Consider the following 11,998-nt stretch of genomic DNA (forward strand, 5'->3'; position numbering starts at 1 on the left):
CTTCACGAGAAGATTATATGCTTCAATTGATGACTGACGCTAGCCTGGATATGGCAGGTATGCTTCGTGAGTTTGAACTTTTCTACTTTATTTTACTTGTTTTCCATCTCTCACTGATGCTTCCGCTGTTAGGTTCTTTTCTGGATGCTGCCTCCGAAGACCAACGAGTTGAAGCTAGGTCAAATGTGCTTATCAAACTTGCTCTGGAAGATGGCTCTAATTTTTGGGCTACGCCTGATCGTACCCAATGAATCGTCCGATTTCAAGACCGCGCAGGTCAAGTCCGTGATTTTCTTGATTTCTGCGCAAGGACGCTAGCCCTGGTTTACAACACCATGTTTCCTCGCAACTCTCAGCCGAAGACTCTTCCTGACTTGATGAATAAATTCCGGGATGCTCCTCGAATCCACGAGTTTGTGAAGGCCCAATTGACTGCTGGAGCTAGGTTTGCTATGATCATGTTGCAGGTCTGCTACCCGAAGTTAGATATGACCAAAGTTGTTGAAACTTGTCAAGCCAAACTGACGAAAAGGAGGAGGAATATCGACAAAATCAACGATGTTGCAACCCCTGTAGCTGAGGAAATGATGGATGAATTACTTCGACTGGATGCTGAATTCTTCGTGAAGGGTAATTATGATGAGCATATGAGTGCCACTGCTGACAATGAAAGAGTAAACATAGACGACCTGATAGGACATGACTGAAAGTTTGCTTCTTTCTGTCGAAATTTTCTTGATAGTGAAAACCTGTGTATTGTAAGCACTATGTATATTGTAAAACAACTTATACGTTTTTTTCTTTCATCTAGCCCCCGAGCTTTTTTGGTGGTCAGTGTTTTTATATTTATTGGTTTGCGAGGTGTTTTGAACCAAGGAAAATATCTTGTAGATTGTATATCGCGAAGATTTATGTATATATGTTGTTTTTGCGGGTTGCAAGCCCCCGAGCCTATCGCAGAAAAAGATGTATATCACCAATATCTTTATTATATTGCAGCACCGCGAGTCCGCCTCATTAAAAACCTTTGATACGCGTACAGCACGCGACCGTTGGGAACCCCAAGAGGAAGGTGTGATGTGTACAACGGCAAGTTTTTCCTCAGTACGAAACCAAGGTTTATCGAACCAGTAGGAGCCAAGAAGCACGTTGAAGGTTGATGGCGGCGAGATGTAGTGCGGCGCAACACCAGGGATTCCGGTGCCAACGTGGAAGCTGCACAACACAACCAAAGTACTTTGCCCCAACGAAACAGTGAGGTTGTTGATACGTCCAAAATGTATCTACTTTCTCGATCACTTTTGCTATTGTTTTGCCTCTAATTTGTGTATTTTGGATGCAACTAACACGGACTAACGCTGTTTTCAGCAGAACTGTTCTGGTGTCTCGTTTTTGTGCAGAAATCCAACTTTTGGGAAAATCCTCGAAATTTATGCAGAAGGCCCTATTTTCCCAGAATAATGACGGAGCCAGAAGGACAATTAAGGTGGAGGCCCGAGGGCCCCACACCATAGGGCGGCACGGCCCAGGGGGGGCCCGCGCGGCCCTGTGGTGTGGCCCCCTCGGCCGGCCTCCGACGCCCTCCTTCGGACTATTTATCGGCCTCGACCTAAAAACGCACGGGGAGAAGTCGAAGTCGCCAGAAACCCTCCAGAACGCCGCCACATCGCGAAACTCCGTCGCGGGAGCCAGAAGTCTCCGTTCTGGCACTCCGTCGGGACGGGGAATTGGAGGAGATCATCGCCGCCATCACCGCCATCACCTCTACATCAACCAGCCATGTTTCCCCCATCCATGTGTGAGTAATTCCCCCGCTGTAGGCCGAAGGGGATGGTAGGGATTGGATGAGATTGGTCATGTAATAGCATAGGATTGTTAGGGCATAGTGCCTAGTGTCCGTAATTGGTACTTTGATGATATTGTTGCAACTTGTTATGCTTAATGCTTGTCACTAGGGCCCGAGTGCCATGATCTCAGATCTGAACATGTTATTGTTTCATCATGATATTCATTGTTTATGGTCTTACCTATAAGTTGTATACACATGTCATTGTCCAGGAACCGATGGCCCCGATGTGACAGAAATCGGGACAACCGGAGGGGATGGTAGTGAGGTGAGGATCACGTGTGTTCACGGAGTGTTAATGCTTTGCTCCGGTACTCTATTAAAAGGAGTACCTTAATATCCAGTAGTTTCCCTTGAGGCCCGGCTGCCACCGGCTGGTAGGACAAAAGATGTTGTGCAAGTTTCTCATTGCGAGCACGCACGACTATATATGGAACACATGCCTATTGATTGCTTTGTACTTGGACACCGTTTTATTATTATCTGCAAATGCCCTGCTATGATTGTTACATGAGTTTCTCTCATCCATGCAACGCCCGTCATCCGTCCCCGTGCCTACAGTATTTTAATCCTGCTGTTTACTAAAATCACTACTGCTGTCTTTGTTACTCTGCTGCTGTTATTTCACTCTTTACTGCTATAAAACTGTTACTATCGATAAACTCTTGCGAGCAAGTCTGTTTCAGTGCAGCTGAATTGACAACTCCATTGTTAAGGCTTCCAAGTGTTCTTTGTCTCCCCTTGTGTCGAATCAATAAATTGGGTTTTACTTCCCTCGAAGACATTGCGATCCCCTATACTTGTGGGTCATCAAGACTATTTTCTGGCGCCGTTGCCGGGGAGCATAGCTTTATTTGGAAGTTCACTTGGATTAATATTGTTCGCTGCAAATTCTCCATCATGGGTAAACCTCGCGATACTAAGATCGCCATATTACCATCCACTACAAGAAAAGGTACAATTCTGAATACCTCTGCTGCTCTTGATTCACCATCTGTGATTGATAAACTTGTTTCACCGCTGCATGCTTCAAATGCGGGTACCTCTGCTGAATCTGAAAACTCTCATAATATTGATAATGTTTCTGCTGTGCTTGATGATAGTGGTTCATTGGGATCTTTTCTAGATGCTACAATTGCTAGGTCTAGACAAATTGAAAATACTGAAACTCCTAATGCTACTACACCTGTTAGTTCACCTGAACTTGATTATTTTAGTGATGATCCTGATGAAGATTATGTGGAGCTTAATGATGATTTTATTGAAAAATGCAATGCTACTACTGATGCAAGAAAAATTAAAAAGTTGCTTGCAGAACATGCTGTTAGATATAAACTGTCTCCTGATCCTAAGTTTGCCACATCTCCTATAAACATTAAGGATAAAGATTATGATTTTTCTCTTGATCTATCTCATATAGCTATTGTTGAGAAAACACCCTTTTGTGGTACTGAAAAAGAAAGTGCTGTTGAACACATGACTGAGTTATCTACTTTAAGTAGCTTGTTTTCTAATGATGTCAAGATGCGTACTTACTTTGTTGCTAAAATCTTTCCATTCTCATTAAAGGATGACGCTAAAACTTGGTATAATAATTTGCCACCTAATTCTATTAAAAGTCCAAAAGAATTGCTTGATGTTTTCTTCCGCAAATACTTTCCTGCTAGTGCTCAACATATTGCTTTGCAGAGAATTTATAATTTTGACCAGGGAGATGGAGAGAAATTGCCTGTGGCTTGGGCGAGATTTTGCTCTCTTATTAGAGCTCGGCCTGATCATGATTTGGAAAAGCATGATTTACTTGATATATTTTATAGTGGACTAACCATTGAGTCTAGGGCATACCTGGATAGTTGTGCTGGTTGTGTTTTCAGGAAAAAGAACTCCAGGGCACGAAGAATTATTGGCTAAAATAAGCCGGAATCATGATGATTGGACTACGCCTGAACCAACTCCAACGCCAATATTAAAGAAGAGGGGTTTAATTAAATTGAATGATGAAGATATGAGGGAAGCCAAGAAGTCTCTCAAGGAGAAAGGTATTAAATCTGAAGATGTGAAGAATCTACCTCCTATAGAAGATATATGTGAGATAATTCCCCCTTCATCCATGATTGAGGTAAACTCCCTTCAACGCTTTACTAGGGAAGATATTCTGTATTCAAAACCTCCTGCACAATGCTTAGATGAGTTTGATAATTATATTGTTAAGCAAGAAAATTTTAATATGAGAGTAGAGAATCATTTAATGGAAAATTCTCGAGCTATTAGTGAATTACATGATATTGTAGAGAGAACCTCCAATGATGTTAAGATGCTTGTTAAACATTTTCATATGATTCAAACTCAAATTGATCAACTCACTAAAGTGCAAAATGACTTATTAGGGAATAATTCTAAAGAGAAACATGCTTATGAAGTAACAACTAGAGGTGGTGTCTCTACCCAGGATCCTCTATATCCTGAAGGGCATCCCAAAAGAATTGAACAAGATTCTCAACACATTGAACCTAGTGCTCATTCTAGGAAGAAAAAGAAGAAGAAACATAAAAATGTTGTAGAATCCTCTGAACCTGCTAATGATCCTAATAGTATTTCTATTTCTGATGCTAAAACTGAAAGTGGTAATGAACATGATAATGATAAAGATAATGATAAGAATGATACTCCTGATAAAGAAGAGGTTGAAGAAGAACCTGAGAAGCATGCTAAAAATAAAAAGTACACTAAAGAAGATTTTATTGCTGAGAAACATGGTAATGAAAGAGAACCTTGGGTGCAAAAGCAAATGCCTTTTCCTGCTAAGAAACTAAAATCAAAGGAAGAAGAACACTATAATAAATTTTGCGATTGGATGAAACCTTTGTTCTTGCAAATCCCTTTGACTGATGCTATTAAATTGCCTCCTTATTCAAAGTATATGAAAGATATTGTTACTAACAAAAGGAAAATCCCCAATGAGGAAATTTCCACTATGCTTGCTAATTACTCTTTCAATGGCAAAATTCCAAAGAAGTTGGGCGACCCAGGTATACCTACTATTCCTTGTTCTATTAAGAATAATTATGTTAAAACTGCTCTATGTGACTTGGGAGCCGGTGTTAGTGTTGTGCCTTTTTCTCTTTATAAGAGACTTTACTTAGATAAATTGATACCTACTGATATATCTTTGCAAATGGCTGATAAATCTACTGCTATTCCTGTTGGTATATGTGAGAATGTTCCTGTTCAAGTTACTACTAACTGCTTGATATTAACTGATTTTGTTGTGTTGGAAATGCCTGAAGATGATAATATGTCTATTATTCTTGGGAGACCTTTTCTTAACACCGCAGGGGCTGTTATTGATTGCAACAAAGGAAAGGTTACTTTCAATGTTGATGATAGGGAGCATACCGTTTATTTCCCCAAGAGGATTGAGAAAGCGTGTGGAGTTAATACTATTTCTAATGTGAGAACTATCAAAGTGGGAACTATTGATTGTCCAATATATGAGCCTAAGGAAGAATATCAAACTCTCGTGATTGGATCCATATCAATACAATTCAAGGTAACATGATTGATTTGAGGTTTATTTCTTCTTATGCTATGTAAAATTTATTTGGTGGCAAGACTTGATCAACCTTGTTAACGAATACATTTTATATGCATAGAGGAGGTAAACAACATCTCTTTCTTCCTCCATTTGCTCTAGTTGCTGTAGCACTTTTGATTTGCAAAGTTCCTTAGTTAATTGAAGATTTCAAAAATTTTCCTGGCCAGTAATAATAAACTAAATACCCAGAAATGTGCATTTTTCAAAGTTTTCAAAAATTCACAAAAATTATACCGTTGGTCCTATTTTTCGACGAAGCACCTGGGAGCACCAGAGGATGACCTGTGGGGCACCAGAGGGCGCCAAACCATAGGCCGGCGCGGCCAAGGAGGTGGCCGCGCCACCATGTGGTGTGGGCCCCCCTTTGCCCCACTTTGTCATCTCTTTCTCCCAGCACCTTCTCTCTCCCGAAAAAACTCGTACCAAGTTCCTCTCTCTCGCGTTTTTGCTCCAGAGCTCCAGATTTCTCGATCTCTTTGCTCAGCCCAGATTTCCTGCTGAAATTTGGCACATTTGCTCCTTGGTATGTGACTCCTCCACCCATCCAAGTAGAATTTTGTTTGGTTGAGTATATCTTGAATATTTTGCTGCTGTAGGTAACATGTTTAGTGAGCTTGCATGCTTGTTCTAAGTGGTAGAAACTAGTTTTGATGCATGATTAGTACTCTAGCAAGTTCTGGTAGTTTCCCTCAATTATATGTCACCAAATCAAATTTTATATCATTTGTTAAAAATTTCAGAAAAGCTATGAAGAAGTTCAACTTTGGAGAGTTGTTCAAGAAAGGGACAACCAGCACCGGGAGGCCTTCTAGGGCCGCCACCCGGATTAGGCGATCATACAATGAAGACATCATCACGCCTAGCTTCGCGCCCGAAGAGGACAACGTGCCTCCTAATGCTTCGACTTTTCCATGCTATGATTTTCTAAGGAATGCAGGGATATTGGAGGATTTCTTAACCCTTGTCAACAGGGCAGGGTTAACCACCTATATGGGAGATGAAAGGGAGCAATACTATATGCTCACCAAAATCTTCGTCGAGAGTTTCCAGTTCAACAACAAACAATATGAGCCGACGGTTGCATTCAGGATCTATGGTAATCCTATTACTATGCAATTGAAGGATTTTTGTCGTGCATTGGATATTGCCCCTGTAGGTACAGCAAGTAGGATTGATGACAACCCCCGGGACTTGTTGGAGCTCTATCGAGGGATTACCGATGATGATTGTCGCACCTTTCAGCGTGGCAAGATAAGGAACATTCAACTCCCCGCCATTAAGTATTTTGCATACTACATTGCTACTAGCATTCTTGGTAGGGAGAACACTAGCAACATTTCTAGTTACCATCTTGCTTTCTTGAATATTGCACTTACTGGTCAGACATCTTATCACCTTGGTGCTCTTATTGCTCGCCGCCTGACTACCAGGGGGCCTATTTTTGGAGGAACTATCGCACTGCGAGTTTTAACATATCTAAATCTTCCTATTGATCCTAATGATGTGCCATTGGCCCCTAGGAAACTCGATATTACTGCTATGAAGAGTCATCATTTTGTGACTACTGATTCTACTTTAGATAATATGGTTTATAGAATGTTGTTTTCTGACGGGGATGAGAAGGAAATTCCTCTTCCCCAACCAGGTTTGTTCAGTATTGACAGGCAATCATGGTCGTGCACTAAGGAGGAAGTGGATGAACATTTGAAGATAAAAGACTTCCACCAGCAACATGACTCCGAGGACGCCGGGGCCTCCTACGACCACACCGTCACATATCCGGGTGCTTCTTCTAGCACATACCCGGAATACGATCCATCTTCGTCATACTACGGAGACACTACCTCATGGGATCGATGGGATTGAACTCCACTTAGGCCAAAAGCCTAAGCTTGGGGGGAGGTATACCGGCATCACTCATTTTTTGCATATTATGGTTGCTGGATACTTGCACATACTTGTTTTGTTCGTTTGAGTGGTTTTCTAATGAGAGGAAGATGATATTTGGGGAAGTGCTGCCTGAAAACAGAATCTGGAATGTTACCGTAAAAATTCTCAAAAATAGCCAGAGCGTCATTTTGAGCTGCCAATTTTTGTGCAGGTTCCCCAGGTTGTTATCTAACTTTCATTAGTTGAACACTTTTCGAGCTGAGCAACGTAAGATTTTTGTAAAAATCGATTTCTGTACTGCTGTCAGGTTTTGGCAGATTTCTGCCATCTCGCTTTTCTGTGTTTCTTTTAGTTTGTTATTTCTTGTTTTTGTTTTGTTTCCTTTCCAAAACACAAAAAGACCAAAAATATTTCTGTTGTTTCTCTTCACCATTTGTTTGCTTTGGTTTCTTGCATTTGTCTCGCTTTATTTGCTATTGCTAGTTTGCTATAAGAAAACCCAAAAAGATTTTGCTTTGTTTGTTTGTTTCCTCTTGTTCTTGTTTCTAATTTGAAAACACCAAAAATATTTGCTGTTCTTCTTTGGTTTGTAAAGTTCTTTATGAGTTCAATGGTCTTCGGTGGCTGGAGCGTGGTTTTCATTTCATATTATCCAAGCTACACAAGTGAAAAGGCAATAATGACGATCTACGACAATTGGATTGTGGTGAGAGGCTGGTATGAACTCTATTTGTTTTCATTTTTGTACATATACTCATCCATGTGAGCATGCTTAGTTGGTTCATGTGAGGTATATGTTATTTGAGAAAGCCTAGTAGTTTATGATCTCTCATGTTTAGCTCCAATTTATTAATATGAGTAGCATGTCATGGATGTTTGCTTGCATTGTTCTATTCATAAGTAAGTATGGCATTGTGGTATCCTCCTCTGAATAATTCATTTATATCGACTTGGCACATGCTCACGCATGCATATGACTGAACCAAAGTCAATTAAGCCTCGATGATCTATATTGCTTCAGAGTTCTTGTATCACTTTTATGCCTCCGTTAATTTATTTTGCCGCAAGCATGATTATGACAGTTACTGCTCTCTTGATTTGTCGCTTCCTAGTCTATTGCTAGCCTTCACTTGTACTGAGCGGGAACGCTGCTCGTGCTTCCAAACACATGAAAACCAAGTTATTCCAGAGTGTCCACTATAAATACCTATGCATGGCATTTCAAACCATTCCAAGTAAATTCTCATGCGCTACCTTTAAAACCTTCAAAATGTTTCTCAATTTGTGTTTATGTTTCATAGCTCATGAGGAAGTATGTGGTGTTTAGCTTTCAACCTTGTCATTTACTTTTGACGGACTCTCATATGGACTAGTGGCACATCCGCTTATCCAATAATTTTGCAAAAAGAGCTGGCAATGGGATTCCCAGTCCCGAATTAATTAACCTAAATAGACACTCCTCCATGGTTTGTGATTGTTGGACGGCACCCGAACGATTCGGTTAGCCATGGCTTGTGTAAGCAAAGGTTGGGGGGAGTGTCATCATCATAATAAAACTAAAATAAAAAAGGGGCACTCCTTCATGGTATGAGATTGTTGGCAGGCACCCGAGGATTCGGTTAGCCATGGTTTGTGAAAGAAAGGTTGGAAGGAGTGCCAAATAAATATGCAATAATTCTTGGGAGCCGCTCTTGAAAGTCCGGTTGGCGAGGTAGTTGGTGTACCCATTACCATTCGTTGACAACAACAAACACCTCTCAAAATAATTTTACTCCTGTCTTTATAAAAATGAAAAGCTCTAGCGCATGTTAATCCCTGCTTCCCTCTGCGAAGGGTCAATCTTTTACTTTTATGTTGTGTCTCCATTATTTCTTTGAGCACTATCTTGAGAGCACAACTGTCATTCTTAGTATAATATGCTTGTCTCAAAATATGATTGATTGTGGTATAACTTTGATGCATTTATCTTTTGACAATCACTACTTCTAGTCTTTCTATGAACTCCAGAGGTGCCCGGGCATTTATGTTTTGCCAACCAAATACAGGCAAGCGAGATACCACTTTATCATACTCTCTTATGAACATTGCAATCCTACTTATATACATGATTCATGATGCTTATTATTAATTGTTGGTACCTCTCCATGATTGACATAGCTGTTAGATGATCTTATTTGCATGTATCTCATTATGAACTGCTTAAGTGTTAGCCATTGCATGAGAATATATACATCATATGAGCAAATGTGTTCGTGAAAGTTCTTTTATCGCTCAGTTGTTAACTGAATTGCTTGAGGACAAGCAATAAGCTAAGCTTGGGGGGAGTTGATACGTCCAAAACGTATCTACTTTCCCGAACACTTTTGCTATTGTTTTGCCTCTAATTTGTGTATTTTGGATGCAACTAACACGGACTAACGCTGTTTTCAGCAGAAGCTGATACAGTGTCTCGTTTTTGTGCAGAAATCCAACTTTCGGGAAAATCCTCGGAATTTATGCAGAAGGCCCTATTTTCCCAGAATAATGACGAAGCCAGAAGGACAATTAAGGTGGAGGCCCGAGGGCCCCACACCATAGGGCGGCGCGGCCCAGGGGGGCCCGCGCGGCCCTGTGGTGTGGCCCCCTCGGCCGGCCTCCGACGCCCTCCTTCGGACTATTTATCGGCCTCGACCTAAAAACGCACGGGGAGAAGTCGAAGTCGCCAGAAACCCTCCAGAACGCCGCCACATCGCGAAACTCCGTCGCGGGAGCCAGAAGTCTCCGTTACGGCACTCCGCCGGACGGGGAATTGGAGGAGATCATCGCCGCCATCACCGCCATCACCTCTACATCAACCAGCCATGTTTCCCCCATCCATGTGTGAGTAATTCCCCCGCTGTAGGCCGAAGGGGATGGTAGGGATTGGATGAGATTGGTCATGTAATAGCATAGGATTGTTAGGGCATAGTGCCTAGTGTCCGTAATTGGTACTTTGATGATATTGTTGCAACTTGTTATGCTTAATGCTTGTCACTAGGGCCCGAGTGCCATGATCTCAGATCTGAACATGTTATTGTTTCATCATGATATTCATTGTTTATGGTCTTACCTATAAGTTGTATACACATGTCGCTGTCCGGAACCGATGGCCCCGAAGTGACAGAAATCGGGACAACCGGAGGGGATGGTAGTGATGTGAGGATCACATGTGTTCACGGAGTGTTAATGCTTTGCTCCGGTACTCTATTAAAAGGAGTACCTTAATATCCAGTAGTTTCCCTTGAGGCCCGGCTGCCACCGGCTGGTAGGACAAAAGATGTTGTGCAAGTTTCTCATTGCGAGCACGCACGACTATATATGGAACACATGCCTATTGATTGCTTTGTACTTGGACACCGTTTTATTATTATCTGCAAATGCCCTGCTATGATTGTTACATGAGTTTCTCTCATCCATGCAACGCCCATCATCCGTCCCCGTGCCTACAGTATTTTAATCCTGCTGTTTACTAAAATCACTACTGCTGTCTTTGTTACTCTGCTGCTGTTATTTCACTACTGCTACTGCTATAAAACTGTTACTACTGATAAACTCTTGCGAGCAAGTCTGTTTCCAGGTGCAGCTGAATTGACAACTCCGCTGTTAAGGCTTTCAAGTGTTCTTTGTCTCCCCTTGTGTCGAATCAATAAATTGGATTTTACTTCCCTCGAAGACTGTTGCGATCCCCTATACTTGTGGGTCATCAGTTGTCAATCTCACCGGCTTGCTGTAACAAAGGATTAGATGTATAGTGTGGATGATGATTGTTTGCAGAGAACAGTAGAACAAGTATTGCAGTAGATTGTATTCGATTAAAAGAATGGACCGGGGTCCACAGTTCACTAGAGGTGTCTCTCCCATAAGATAAATAGCATGTTGGGTGAACAAATTACAGTTGGGCAATTGATAAATAGAGAGGGCATGACAATGCACATACATGATATGATGAGTATTGTGAGATTTAATTGGGCATTACGACAAAGTACATAGACCGCTATCCAGCATGCATCTATGCCTAAAAAGTCCACCTTCAGGTTATCATCCAAACCCCTTCCAGTATTAAGTTGCAAACAACAGACAATTGCATTAAGTATGGTGCGTAATGTAATCAATAACTACATCCTCGGACATAGCATAAATGTTTTATCCCTAGTGGCAACAGCACATCCATAACCTTAGGGGCTTCTGTCACTCCCCCAGATTCACGGAGACATGAACCCACTATCGAGCATAAATACTCCCTCTTGGAGTTACAAGCATCAACTTGGCCAAAGCATCTACTAGTAACGGAGAGCATGCAAGATCATAAACAACACATAGATTGATAATCAACATAACATAGTATTCTCTATCCATCAGATCCCAACAAACACAACATATAGCATTATAGATAGATGATCTTGATCATGTTAGGCAGCTCACAAGACCCGACAATGAAGCACATAAGGAGAAGATAACCATCTAGCTACTGCTATGGACCCATAGTCCAGGGGTGAACTACTCACTCATCACTCCGGAGGCGACCATGGTGGTGTAGAGTCCTCCGGGAGATGATTCCCCTCTCCGGCAGGGTGCCGGAGGCGATCTCCTGAATCCCCCGAGATGGGATTGGCGGCGGCGACGTCTCTGGAAGGTTTTCCGTATCGTGG

The sequence above is a fragment of the Lolium perenne genome, chromosome 1, assembly GCF_019359855.2.
Source record: "Lolium perenne isolate Kyuss_39 chromosome 1, Kyuss_2.0, whole genome shotgun sequence".
In the NCBI taxonomy this organism is placed as follows: Eukaryota; Viridiplantae; Streptophyta; class Magnoliopsida; order Poales; family Poaceae; genus Lolium; species Lolium perenne.